A 15,453-nucleotide genomic window follows, 5' to 3' on the forward strand; every position below is an offset into this window, starting at 1 on the left:
TTTGTGAATACAAGGTAATAGTACATAAACACAAAAGTAAAAAACAAGTTAGTTATGCTGGCTCTTCTTGGGTCTCCTTTTGCACAAAACAAGTTAAATCCAAGTTAACCGATTCTGCACAGACATCCAACCTGCAGTAGGACTGGAATTAATATAAAATACTCATCATAGATGTGACATCTTCATAGTTCTCTCAGAAAAAGAAAGCAAAAGATACAAGAAACACTTACTTGCCAGTTAAGCATTAGTTTAATCTACAGGTTAAGCCTATTAAAAACCCACCTGAAAGTAGTTTTTACAATAATTTAATCATCACATTCCAAAAAATTCAGGAAGATAAGATAGTTGTCAGGATCTTTTTTATAATAGGTCTTGCAACAATTAAAACTTTGATACAGGTAACACGTAAGCTTTCTGGAACTTAATGGCAATTGATAGTATGAGTACTTACCATATTTTTATTACTTTTCTTTTCTTTAGATGTGTGCAGTAAATTTTTAACATGGCCAAAGAATATCCATGTGCACTGATTAAGACGATAATGTTGAACATCAGATAAGCCACAGAATCTTCTAAAAATTGGGCAAAAGGCAAGTCAACTTATACAAGTGGAATGCATCAGAAGGAACAAAGACATTTCCTGTATTTCAAAGACAACATCTACATCAACAGAGAGTCAAAGATTATTTTGTAATGAAGAAATGATTCCTGATCAACTGTAGACCTGCTAGTGACACACATCTGAAGACTAGGAAAGAAAGCCACAGCATAAACTGGATTTTCGCTGGAACAGAAGGAGCATATTTCCTCCTAGAAAGTCATATGAACATTTTTCCAGCATTTCCTTTAATTTCAAAACACATACTGGTTTAAGAAATACTAGCTTTATCTTGGAAATATTTCATTCCTCATTCATGTAATCGTTCTTAACCTCAGCTTTGGTACTGTATTCATTTCAACCTGCTTCATGACTTCATATACCCACAGAGTGGACCTGCTTTCTCTTTATGTATTTTTTTTAAACTGATTTTTTTATTTTTATTTCCTTTGATGAGCTTGGCAGCTAGTTTTAGTCTATTTTGCTCTCCTGCCAAGAGGCTCTACGTGAAACACATTCACTGCCATCAGGTGAAGCGTGTTGGGTCCCTGTAATGGAGTTGGAAAAATTTTGGAGAAGTTTCTAGAAGAGTTATACAAATGCATGCACATCTTTATACCGAAACATGGGATTTTTAAGGTACTATATTATGCATCAAGAGAGGCAGTACAGCTCTTAAAGCTATTCCTATCAAAAACTTTTGCTTGCCTGCACAAAACAACACCTGTTGCTACCATTTCTATATACCAATATTTCTATATTTCTATATATCTATATTCTATATAACAATTTCTATATACCATTTCTCTATACCAATAACCAATGGGAGTTATTGAAATACATCTCAAAGACAATGCAGTCATTGGTCCCAGCCAGCACAGGTTCATGAGGGGAAAGTCTTGTTTGACAAATTTGATTTCTTTCTATAACAAGGTTACCCACCTAGTTGACCAAGGGAAGCCAGTCAATGTAATCTTTTTGGATTTCAGTAAAGCTTTCGATACTGTCTCTCACAGTATCCTCCTGGGCAAAACATCCTGCATACAGCTGGATAAATACATAATGCAATGGGTGAACAATTGGCTGACAGGTAGGGCTCAAAGAGTTATAGTAAATGGGGTTACATCGGGCTGGCGACTGGTCACTAATGGGGTTCCTCAGGGATCCATCTTGGGGCCAGCGCTCTTCAATATCTTCATTAACGATTTGGACACAGGATTTGAAGGACTATTATCCAAGTTCTCTGATGACACAAAATTGGGAGGAGCTGTTGACACTCTGAGGGCAGAGAGGCCCTGCAGAGAGACCTGGATAAATTAGAAAGGTGGGTGATCACCAACCGCATGAAGTTTAACAAGGGAAAGTGCCGGATTTTGCACCTGGGACATGGCAACCCTAGATGCACATATAGACTGGGGAACGAGAGGCTGGAGAGCAGTCCCGTGGAAAGGCAGCTGAGAGTTCTGGTCGATGGCAAGTTGAACATGAGCCAACAGTGTGCACTGTCAGCCAAGAGGGCCAGCCGTGTCCTGGGGTGCATCAAGCATAGTATTGCTAGCTGGTCGAGGGAGGTGATTGTCCCACTCTACTCTGCACTGGTGCGGCCTTACCTTGAGTACTGTGTGCAGTTTTGGGCACCACAGCATAAAAAGGATATGAAGATACTGGAGAGTGTCCAGAAGAGAGCCACAAAGATGGTGAAGGGTTTAGAGGGGAGGCCGTATGAGGAGCGGCTGAAGTCATTGGGTCTGTTCAGCTTGGAGAAGAGAAGACTGAGGGGAGACCTCATTGCAGTCTACAACTTCCTCACAAGAGCAAGTGGAGGAGTAGGCGCTGACCTCTTCACCCTGTCAACCAGTGACAGAACTCGAGGGAATGGCAGGAAGATATGCCAGGGGAGGTTTAGGTTGGATATTAGGAAAAGGTTCTTCACCCAGAGGGTGGTGGAGCACTGGAACAGGCTCCCCAGGGAAGCAGTCATGGCGCCAAGCCTGACAGCATTCAAGAAGCATTTGGACAATACCCTCAGACATATGGTGTGAATTCTGGGGCTGTCCTTTGCTGGGACAGGAGTTGGACTCAATGTTCCTTGTGGGTCCCTTCCAACTCAGGACATTCTATGATTCTATGATACTATGAATTCTATATGATACCATTCATATAAACATACTGGCAAAATGAGTACCTGCTAAATGTGAAAATAGTGGCTACTAGGAAACAATAGAGAGACAACTATAAAGGACCCTGGGCTTACCAAAGTACGTGCTTATATACTCCTATAGAAGACAAAATACGCTTTTTCCACTTCTTTTTTTACATGCCTCCATTGATTCCATTTTTGAGAGTATTCAGCTTGAAAGGCGCACTAAGTACAGTTTTGTGGGTCCTCTTTTAAAAATGCTTTTACCGTGGGTAGCCATCAGGACTATGTGAATAATGGAAGTTATATTTTTGCAGCTAAACTAAAAGACTAGAAGAAGAAAACAAAGTTGTTTGTGTCTGGCCAGAATGAAGAGCCTGTCAGGACTCATTTGTGATTTTGTTTTTTTGAGAGAAGCATCAGCACTGGTGAAGTGATACCATAGTGGCTACACAACTACTTACTCCCAGCTCCATCCAAACTGAGGCTGGATATACTGCTACAGCATTAGGTACAATACTTCCCATCCAACCCACCACATGTCCCTATACACTTTATTCATCATGTCCTGATACAGAAATATATTACAGATTTCATTACAAAGTACTTTATGCACACTTATAAGTGAGCTTCTTTCACTCTTCCCTGACTCACAGAGGCCTAAATCTTTACATAATAGTTTTTGGTTTTGATTTAGTTGAAGTATATAAATAGCTGCAAAATGCTGTAATCAACATATTGCTCAGCTCCTTCCCACAGGCAGTGTCCAGCTCTGAGGCCTTCTGTGAAGGAAAGTTCTTTCCTGGCTGACTGACAAGCACTCAACATGAAATTGGTTCATGAGAGTCATAAATGCAGTAATCTTGCCCCAGAGTAATATACATTATGCTCACAGTACATACCTCTCATTATACTGCACTGAATGCATCGGAACGAACTGATTTCATTAACTTTCCTGGACCTAGATTGAAATGGATAAAATATTCTGAAGCCTTTATTATCAAAGAAATGTTCTTGAAAGCTAATATTTGCATTATACCTTCACAGTATCTATGTGTAGTGCAAGACTCGGGAGCTCCTTAACTTTATCATTAATTTGCACCAGAACTAGATTAAGACTTGTTCTAATCTAATTCTAGCATGGCTGAAGGGAAAATCTGAATGTGAAGCTGACGTTTTGTGTTTTAAAAAAGTGTTACTTAAGAAAGAAGCAGGGAAGGGGAGGAGAGGATGGGGGTGTCAAAGTGTCATTAGCACCAAAATTCTTACATAACTCTATCTTAAGGCTGAAGGAAATCCAACAATTTATGCAAGTTCGCTGAAAGTATTCCAAATATAATTGTAGAAGAGTAGGAAGCCTGGACAAGGTATTACACCCTTTATTATCTTACCATTGTGGACACTTTAAAAGTAAGGCAGAATTAAAAAGGTCATAGAAGTAGATGTATAGAACGTTTCTTTCAAATCTGAGTTGATAATAAAGGTAAACTCTCGCTGGGCAACATGAATCAGTGATTCCACTAAAGTTGTTTCAAGTCCTGTCATAAAATAACTCTGTTTTCAAAACTTGTGTGGATATTGGTCTGAGCATGGATTGCACATTGTGCTAAAATAGTTGAGTCTTTCAGGACTGTGGCTACCAACACAAACACAAGAAGAATGACACTTTTTTGTTAATGCTTCAGGACCTCTTCTAATGCAGGGATATTGTAGTTAGCAATCCTGTCAGGGGAATTCTCATAAACTTATGGGAAAAAACATAATATTCAGATGAATGAAGCACTATTTTATGTCTATATACTAAGCCATTGCTACTTTTTCTTAGCGTTAATGAATTAAAATAAAAACTTAAAAAGCTAAATAATAAGCCTCATGACATCTCAAAATTCAAAACTAACACAAAAAGAATGATACAAGTTTAAGGAGCCCCTTAATGTTACAAGTTTATTTATAATGGTAATAACAGATCACAGGTACTTTAGAACTGGAGCTGGACAAAAAGTCTTTTAATATCCATCCGGCAGAAGTATCTGTGATTTCAAAAGCTACTTGGCTTGTCTCTTTGTGATGTAACTAACATCTTACAAAGTTTCTTCAGCAGAAAAGAGAAATATATACCAGCAGCTTACCCACCGGTGCTTACAGCACATCTTTGGAGTGACAGATAGATGAGTTCAAGTTTCTAGACATTAAACCTACATTTCAAATGAATACACTGTCCAGTATGCTAGTGATAATGCTGATATGTCTTTTGTTATCTAAGAAACTATCCTAAAGACAGTTTCCTCACAATCAAGTTTGTTTGCCATCATGTAACACATTTTGTTGAAAATTCCCAGCACTTACTTCTCAAATAATGTTTAACTTTCCTTGAACACTCTAAGCCAGGTAAATATATTAACAAAAGATATCAGAAACCAGAGTTCTCATTCAAAAGGAAATTCCACTATTTCAAGAGCTCTTTCCATTATGATTTCAAAGAATCTGAAACTTTAAACAATTGCATTAGAATTAAATCAATATTTGTAAAACAACAATTTAGAGACTGCAGTTCCATTCAATTTTATTTATGCAAGGAGACTGTAGAATTAAAAAGAAATTAAAACAATAAAGTAAAACTAAAATATTTTTCATTAAAATGGAAAATTTCAGCAATTATTGAAACAGAATCACAGAATCACACAAAAATGCATTTTGAAGATTCAAATTATAATTTTAGTTATAATTAATATTTTTCTGTGAAATATTTTTATATGGGAAAAAGTAGTTTTAGCAAAAAAAAAGAAAGAAAACTATCCCTTTTTTTTTAGTAATTATTAAGTTTTTCTCATGATTCAAAAACATGTATGGCACGTTACAAATTATATGGGAGCAATATCCCAACTCGGAGAATTTACAGTCAGTATTTAACATGAGATGCAATGAGAGAAAAGTGCAAAGGAGACTTGCTAGATGTCTGTGTATTGTAATTAGCGACGTACAATTTTTTATTTTTTACCAGTACTTTTACATCTGTCTATTTATATTTTATCCTTGCACTTTTCCCTGCAAATATAGGTAAGATAATAATGAGTGTTCTTGGGAGACGCTAATTGCTCTTTGCTGGGTGCGTTTGGTGATATCACAAGAAACATGCGCAAGAAGACAAAAGGACTAGCATAAGCTGAAGATCAGAGGTTTTGAAGTAGAAAGTCAGAAAGGAAGGCAAAAGACCCATAAAGCAGGGGATCAGAAAACAAAGATAAGAAATTCGTTGTCATGTGTTGCACAACTGGTGATCAACCAAAGCAAACAAGATGAAATGATAAAATATCAAAGGCTTCTACTTTTTTGTTTATTAAAAATATTTAAATAAAACTATTTCAACACCTCTTATTATCCTATAGGATATATGGGCTTCATTTCACTTGAATTTAATGCTACAGCTATTTTTTTTTTCTACTAGGTAACAAAAAGTGGAGACTGTTTGCATGCCCTCAGGCCAATATAGAAGTCTTTAACTATTCCACTTTTCTCCTGCCTAGCACAATAAAACAATAAAACAATTTTATCTTTCTGATGTTTATTTCTGTCAATAATGAGGGGAACAAAGTCTTTAGTCCTTTAATAAGCAGCTCAACTGCTACTTAAGTTCTGCTAATATGCTTCGAAAGTGCTGTTTTCTCTTTGCCTTGTTGTCTGACTCTTACAGGTAAGTACAAAAAACATCTAAGAAATGCATGAAGATCCCTGTAGGGAAATAAAGTTCTTTGTGACAAAACTTTTCAAATGAACACTTAAAATGTTTCAGGCTGTTGCCCTTCTTTGTCAATTTGAATGGATTTCACAGAATCACAGAATCAATCAGGTTGGAAGAGACCTCAGGGATCATCGAGTCCAACCGTTGCCCTGACACCACCCTGTCAACTAGACCATGGCACTAAGTGCCATGTCCAGTCTTTTCTTAAACACATCCAGAGACGGTGACTCCACCACCTCCCTGGGCAGCCCATTCCAATGTCTAATAACCCTTTCTGAAAAGAAAATCTTCCTGATGTCCAACCTGAACCTCCCCTGGTGAAGCTTGAGGCTGTGTCCTCTTGTCCTATCGCTAGTTGCCCGGGAGAAGAGGCCAACTCCTACTTCACTACAACCTCCCTTCAGGTAGTTGTAGGTGCAATAAGGTCACCTCGGAGCCTCCTCTTCTCCAGGCTAAACAACCCCAGCTCCCTCAGCCGTTCCTCATAGGTCAGACCCTCCAGACCCTTCACCAGCTTGGTCGCCCTCCTCTGGACTCACTCCAACACCTCAACATCTTTCTTGAAGTGCGGGGCACAGAACTGAACACAGTACTCAAGATGCAGCCTCACCAGTGCCGAGTAGAGAGGGACGATCACTTCCCTAGACTGGCTGGCTACACTATTCTTAATAGAGGCCAGGATGACATTGGCCTTCTCGGCCACCTGGGCACACTGCTGGCTCATGTTTATATCTATTGTTTGAATCACAGAATCACAGAATTGTCTTGGTTGGAAAGGACCTTTAAGATCATCGAGTCCAACCATTAACATAACAATACCCAGTCAACTACCAAACAATATCCCTAACCATGTCCCTAAGCACCACATCTACTTGTCTTTTCAATACCTCCAGGGATGGGGACTCCACCACTTCCCTGGGCAGCCTTTTCCAATGCTTGATAATCCTTTCCGTCAGGAAATTTTTCGCAATATCCAGTCTAAACCTCCCCTGGCACAACTTGAGTCCATTTCCTCTTGTCCTATCATTTGTTACCTGGGAGAAGAGACTGACACCTGCCTCGCTACAACCACCTTTCAGATACTTGTACACAGCAATAAAATCTCCCCTCAGGCTCCTTTTCTTCAGAATAAACAACCTCAGTTCCCTCAGCCTCTCCTCATAAGACTTGGGCTCTAGACCCTTTACCAGCTTCGTTGCCCTTCTTTGGACATGCCCCAGCACCTTAATGTCTTTCTTGTAGTGAGGGGCCCAAAGCTGAACACAGCATTCAAGGTGTGGCCTCACCAGTGCTGAGTACAAGGGGACAATCCCTTCCTTAGTCCTGCTGGCCACGCTATTTCTGATACAAGCCAGGATGCTGTTGGTGGCCACCTGGGCACACTGGTGGCTCTTATTCAGCTGGCTATGGATCAACACCCCCAGGTCCTTTTCCGCCAGGCAGCTTTCTAGCCACTCTTCCCCAAGGCTGTAGCAGTGCATGGGGTTGTTGTGACGCAAGTGCAGGACCCGAAACTTAGCCTTGTTGAATCTCATCTAGTTGGCCTCAGCCCAATAATCCAGCCTTTCCAGATCCCTCTACAGAGCCTTCCTTCCCTCAAGCTGATCAACAGTGCTGCCTAACTTGGTGTCATCTGCAAACTTACTGAGTGTGCACTCGATCCCCTCATCCAGATCATTGATAAAGATGTTAAAGAGAACGGGCCCCAACACTGAGCCCTGGGGAACACTGCTTGTGACTGGCTGTGAACTGGATTTAAGTCCATTCACCACAACTCTTTGGGTCTGGCCACCCAGCCAGTTTTTTACCCAGCGAAGTGTAAGCCCATCCAAGCCATGAGCAGCCAGTTTCTCCAGGAGAATGCTGTGGCAGACTCTGTCAAAGGCTTTACTAAAGTCCAGGTACACAACCTCCACAGCCTTTCCCTCATCCAGTAAGTTGGTCATCTTGTCATAGAAGGAGATCAGGTTAGTCAAGCAGGACCTGCCATTCATAAACCCATGCTGACTGGGCCTGATCGCCTGGTTGTCCTGTACGTGCCTCATGATAGCACTCAAGATGATCTGCTCCATAATTTTCCCTGGCACCGGGAAAGTGCCGGTAGGCCTGTAGTTCCCCAGATCCTCCTTCCGACCCTTCTTGTAGATGGGCATTACATTCTCTAATTTCCAGTCCCATGGGACCTCCCTGTTTAGCCAGGACTGCTGATAAATGATGGAAAGTGGCTTGGTGAGCACTTTCGCCAGCTGTCTCAGTACCCTGGTGCAGATCCCATCTGGTCCCTTAGACTTATGCATGTCTAAGTGGTGTAGCAGGTCTCTAACCATTTCCCCTTGGATTATGGGGGCTTTGCTCTGCTCCCTGTCCCTGTCTTCCAGATCACGAGGCTGGGTACCCGGAGAACAACTCGTCTTACTACTAAAGACTGAGGCAAAGAAGGCATTAAGCACCTCAGCCTTTTCCTCATCCTTTGTCACCGTGTTACCTTCCACATCCAGTAAAGGATGGAGATTCTCTTTGGCTCTCCTCTTGTGGCTAATGTATTTATAGAAACATTTTTATTGCCCTTTACGGCAGTAGCCAGATTAATTTCTAGTTGGGCTTTGGCCCTTCTAATTTTTTCCCTGCATAGCCTCACAACATCCTTATAGTCCTCCTGAGTGCCCTGCCCCTTCTTCCAAAGGTCATAAACTCTCCTTTTTTTCCTGAGTTCCAGCCAAAGCTCTCTGTTCAGCCAGGCCGTTCTTCTTCCCTGTCAGCTCATCTTTTGGCACATGGGGATGGTCTGTTCCTGCACCTTTAAAATTTCTTTCTTGAAGAGTGTCCAGCCTTGCTGGACTCCTTTGCCCTTCAAGATTGCCTCAAAAGGGACTCTGTCAACCAGGTTCCTAAACAGGCCAATGTCTGCCCTCCGGAAGTCCAAGGCAGAAGTTCTGCTGACCCCCTTCCTTACTTCTCCAAGAATCGAAAACTCTATTCTTTCATGATCACTATGCCCAAGACGGCCTTCAGCCATCACATCACCCACAAGTCCTTCCCTGTTCACAAACAACAGGTCCAGCGGGGCTCCTTCCCTAGTTGGTTCACTCACCAGCTGTGTCAGGAAGTTATCTTCCACACACCCCAGAAACCTCCACGACTGTTTCCTCTCTGCTGTATTGTATGTCCAACAGACATCCAGTAAGTTGAAATCCTCCATGAGAACAAGGGCTACTGATCGTGTGACTTCTCCCAGCTGCTTATAGAATATTTCATCTACCTCTTCATCCTGACTAGGTGGTCTACAGCAGACTCCCACCATGATATCTGCCTTGTTGGCCTTCCCCCTGATCCTTACCCATAAAAACTCGACTCTATCGTCACCGTCCTCAAGCTCTAGGCAATGAAAACACTCCCTAACATACAGGGCCACCCCACCGCCCCTCTTACCTTGCCTACCCCTTCTGAAGAGTTTACAACCATCCATTGTAGCACTCCAGTTGCGTGAGTCATCCCACCATGTTTCCGTGACAGCAACTATGTCATAGTTTTCCTGTTTCATTACCAGTCTCAGTAGTACTGTATTTATGAGTTAGTTGCACTGCTTTATAACCACTGCCTAATAAAAAATGGCACTCATTAATGCAGATCTGAAGAAGAAAAATCAAAATTTTTTACGTTTTAAATTTTTCCTTTTGCCACTTTTTTGTTAAGACGACGGTAGAGGTAATGTGCTTTCTTTTTTTTTTTATTTTTTTTATTTTTTACATTTCAGTACCTTACTGTGACAGCTGTTGGTTTCACATAACCATTAAAATCTGTGTATCTATTCTTTGTTTCTTCCAATTTTGCTATAACTAAATTTCATTAACACTTTAGGAAATGTGAACATTTTCCTTCCATCTGCTAGATGGCTTTTAAAACCCATTTACTTCGGTTTAACAAATCTGGAAACAGCTGGCAAAAATGTATTTTTATTAAACTCCTCAGATTCATATTTACAAAATACGTGACTTTCATAGTCTTTCTTAAGGTCTGTAATTGGTTTCTATTTCTCAACTGTACAATTTCTTTCTAAATGCTAATCAACCAGGTGGTCAGATGTTTAGTTATCATTCTGCACATTAACCAGTTTAATGTGTCTCAGTTTAAATGTCTAGAGCTGATGATTCAAATGATGTGCTTAAAAACTATAGGAATGGTTATTTAGCTTTCAGCCATTACCTTCTTATTCTTTTTAATTCTGAAGTGGATTGTGATGATTAAGTAATTTAAAGAAGTATGTGAAAAATAGGTTCCCTGCACTGGGTGCCTGTATACAAAAAAGCTGGTATTTTACAGGCTCTGATCTACCAGCAGGGTAAAATACTGGGGCACAGAGACTGGTTTATGCCCTTCTCGTTAGCTATTTCTGCCCTTCTCATTAGCTCTTTCTGCTTAGTTTTGAATGTGAGAGCCTATATATGCTACTCTCATTCACCCTTAGCTTGCTCCAATTCTACAACAGGAGGCATTCTGCAGCCAGCAAAACCTACCAATTCATTTCTACAGTGACAAGTCCGAGATTCCGGTCTTTCACAGCTGCAGAAGATATGTCCATATGTGTGAATCTATTGACACAGAAAAAATGATGCTTTTGAGACATGTTCTTTGATCTCCTCTATCTGTTAGGACTGTACCCTGCCAGTAGCCTTTAACTATAAAAGAGGGGATAACCTAGCCAGGTCAAAATGTGATGGTGTTAACCAGATTCCCAACAGAATAATGTTTTAAAAAACAAAACCAAAAGCTTTCATATCACTTGCCCACTGTCAGGTCCCGACACACTCAGTGGGCTCAGGGAGTTCGCTTACAGATCCCCTGTGTGGCAATCCGGAGTGACTCAGCCACTCTAGAGGCTTAACCAAAACATCAACTTATTGGACAATGCATCAAGATCACAACAAACAGGGATTTGGCAAAAGACATCCCCAAAACATACCTTCACTACAAAACACGATGAAGACAATCATAACAAAACTACAGTTATACCTCAACAATCAAAAGTTCTCATAACCCCTGAGTGCTGCTGGCAGTATCACCCTTAGGAATTAGGAAAGCAGGGGGAAAAAGGAATATGGAAAGAGAGAAAGGATTGAGAAGGAAAGCAGAGATAGGAAAGATCTCACCACCCTTGTGATACCAGACGGTTCAATTTAGCAACGGTTTAGCAAGAGTAGGCCTCAGAGTTAGCAACAGTTTAGCAAGAGTAGGCCTCAGAGTAGGCTCTAAAGGCCTGCTCTGTGTTACCTTTATACAGAACAAACTTTCCTGTCAATAATTTTCCTTTTAGCTAGAATAATAGAGAATAATAATAGATTCTGAAGCAAACTGCATGTTTTGTAGATAGAGTTTGTTTATGGGATTGATAACAAGATTCTAGTAAATAATGATTCATGCTGTTTACACTTAGTCCCAGAAAAACAAAGGTCTCTGCTAATTATATAAGGCCAGAAGACAAAACAAAACTGTAAAGAACAACTTTGTGATGTCTAAATTAACTTGATTCATAAACTCTTGTTTCAGAGGAGAGATAAGTCCAAAACGATATCTTCTTCTTGGGAAAACATGTACTTGTAAACAAGAAGGCCTCAACCACACTTGCGCACAAGCACGATTAAAGGGGGATTGGGACCACCAGCGACCCCCAGAGACCACCAAAGACCCCTTCCCCAATTTAGTACGCATGCGTAAAGACATTACGTAATGCATTACATAACGTGTTATGCATAAGTTTTTTTTTGGAAGGCGTGGGCTTTTCTCGGGATTATGTATATAAGGAGCAAGATTTTGTTCTTAGGTGTGCATGCTAGGAGGAGAGATCCCCCATGCACCCAGCGCTGCAATAAAGCAACGTCGGCTTTCTAAACTATCATTTGGTTTGGAGAGTTTTCTTGGTTACTATATTCCGGTAACACTTGGGTCCAGTGACGAATTCAACACATGGCCAGCAGGTATAGTCCAAAAGTAGCCAGAGATATTCAAGGGGGGCGGTGGTGGGGGGGGTGGTGCACCAAAAAACTTGGCAGCTTCTGATTCTGCCCTTTTTTATAATCCCTTGCCCAGCCTCTGGGGAGCAGTCCCGTCTGAGCATGTGCCATTGGAACTTCTAGAGAGCTCCTGAAATGGGTCTGGGGTCCCTGGCTGGCCTGCCTTTCACAAAATTTGTCTCCACCCTGGGGGAGTAGGTGGTCTGGCGCAGACAACAGACCATCCCAATCCGTGGTCCCCGCCCGCAGGGCAAGGCCCCACCTCACAGGGTCTGTCTGACTCCCCTGCCCAAGGCAAGGTGGCTGTTCGGACTTACAGTTAACATCTTCTTAGTTGGTCCTCTACCCCACCCCACCTGCCTGGGGCAAGAAGGCTGTTTGGGACATACTGTTAACCCCTTCTTAGTCGGTCCTCTACACCCACCAAGCTGCATACAGGTATAGTAAAACAGCATCACCGAGATGTTTTGTATCAAGCCATACCTGATGGGGTTTTTCAGCTCCATTAAGGTATTTCAAGTTGTCATTTTGAGAACACGCAATGAGGAGTAGCTGTCCACAGAGCAGTGCCAGGATCTGAGATACCAAAGATAAGGTCTGAGTCACCATTACTAAATAAATTTCATCTGTGCTTTGTTTAGATCATTCGCATTTGTAAATAAGGGCTCTACATTTTATTTTTATTTTTCCATGACTTGACCCATAAAATACGTTTCTGTCAACTTCTTAACAACCTTAATTTGTGAACAGAGAATCAAGAGGTAACTGAGTTCCAGGAAAAAAATACTACTATAAGCATTATCATTTGAACAAGAGTACATAAATCAGAAATTTGTCATAATATTGTGGCAGTGGTGTATGCATCATCTTCATGCTCAATCTATTCCCATAGATTCTTTCATTATCTCCAGTAGATGCCATTGGCATGAGCAGAGTCAAAGACTTCCAACACATTTGGGAATCCAGACAGTACAGATAAATCTTCACTGACTTTCTGCTGATGAGGTTAGCTTCTCTGAAATGAGGGAAATATCTGTGCTCCAAAATAGCCTCTGAAAAATGTCACTAGACACTTTGGCACAGAAAGTTGACTAATTTGAGTGACGTTTCCGAATAAAAGATTGAAAGACTGAGTTATCAGGCTTATATGACATTTTGCAATATTTCTAAACAGTATACTGATAAACAAGTACAACTTTAGCCATTGGAAAACTTCCACATAGACACCAAAAGCTACCTTTGCTCCACTGAACTTGCACCCTCAGATTCTAATGGAATTTTCAGATAACAAGAATAAATTCTGTTGAGATAGTATTTGGGGTGTTTGTAACATATACAGTGGTGTTCTACCATATCTGTGTTCAAATTATGCACACATGATGTGCATATCCCACTGGAATAAGGACTTAAGTCATTAAACAATAAGATTCAGACAGTCAACACAAATTGCTAAACATTCATGGACACATCTGTCAGCTCATATCCTTATCTTTTTGTGTAAGTAGTTCTGATACTTTGAAATGTAGTGGTTACAATTTCATTCATACAAAGCTGTATGGTGTAGAATTTTAATAGGCTAAGTTATGAATACTGTAGTTTTTATCGATACAATGAACTAGAAATACATTTGTTTTGAAAAGCTTCACGCAACAGCTTGGCTATATTTACCTACATCATTTAGTGGTTAACTAAATGTTGACTAGCGGTTGAAAAAAGGTTATGTGCATTTCACTGTGCTATTGTCCATAAGGCACGTAGCTTACCCTTGTGGAGTATAAAAGAAGCCACAGTGACAGAGAATGTAAAACTGGCTTGGCAAGTAGCATATTAAAAGCGTAGTTTTAACTCCACATGTTTTGATACATGCAGTCTAGATAACATGGGATATTTCTGCTAACAACAAAGAAGCATAGGAAAGAGATGACTATGTGATGGGATATATTTAGAATACTTTAGAAATTGTACTTAATTACACTAATAATTTCATACTATCAGCTCTCAAGTTTACGCTGGCTTTGCATACATGATAGAAGCCCAGCTGAGTATAGCAGAAGCACATATGAAACAAACTTTCTCATATTTCTTAAACCAGAAAAACTTTCCTGTTCATATTTCCGAATACAGTCACTGAGAAGAGCAGAAAGAGGGAAATTATCAGAGGCAGTCACAGACGTCACAGCTTCTCATTCAGGCTCCCCTCCCCTCCACAAGTTTCTCTTCCTCCCCTGAAAAAGCAGGAGTAGCAGGCAGAAGTGTGTGATCAGACAGTGCTTGCCTCCACTCAGGCAATTGCAGACCAGCAATGGTGCTTCTTTACACCCCCTGCTCCAGCATAAGGGCAGGCACACTGCTGAGGGCAAATGTGCCTCACCAATCTGAGATGCACCCAAGTAGCTCTGTTAGAGCCTGAAAGTGCTCTTGAAACACAGTATACCTGGTGATAGTCCAGGTAAGCGAACCAAATGTGGGATCATCTGAGTAAGCAGTTCTTAAAGATTATCACACCTTCCTTTTTCCCTCCCTTTCACAACACAAAAGTCATCTGTACTCATTATAAAGGATTCAAACCATGGTCCTAAGCATCTTAGCCTCTCTTCTGGCCAAGCAATATCAAACATACTACTCAGAGCTAACTCTGTTGCTCAGAAAATGGGGTGCACATCATCATCCCTCACTCCTGTGTACAAGATGAGATTCAAGAAGCCTGGTAATTTGGGGTCAGAAATCTAAGTTTATCTTGCTACCACAACTCTTAGACAAAATCCTTTTTTATTTTACAGGGATAGCAGCTCTTTTCTCTTCCTACATGCTTTTATTAAGCTCCCCAATTTGTTCCAACTTCTTCTCCTTGGCTCCTCTTTCACACCATTCAGTTGAAAGCTGGACCCAAGGATGGACCAAGATAACTGGGCAAGGCAGAAGCAGAGAAAACAATACTGAGTTTGTGATTGTTCTGATATCCCTGTTA

Source organism: Nyctibius grandis, chromosome 3 (genome assembly GCF_013368605.1).
Source record: "Nyctibius grandis isolate bNycGra1 chromosome 3, bNycGra1.pri, whole genome shotgun sequence".
NCBI classification, from domain to species: Eukaryota; Metazoa; Chordata; class Aves; order Nyctibiiformes; family Nyctibiidae; genus Nyctibius; species Nyctibius grandis.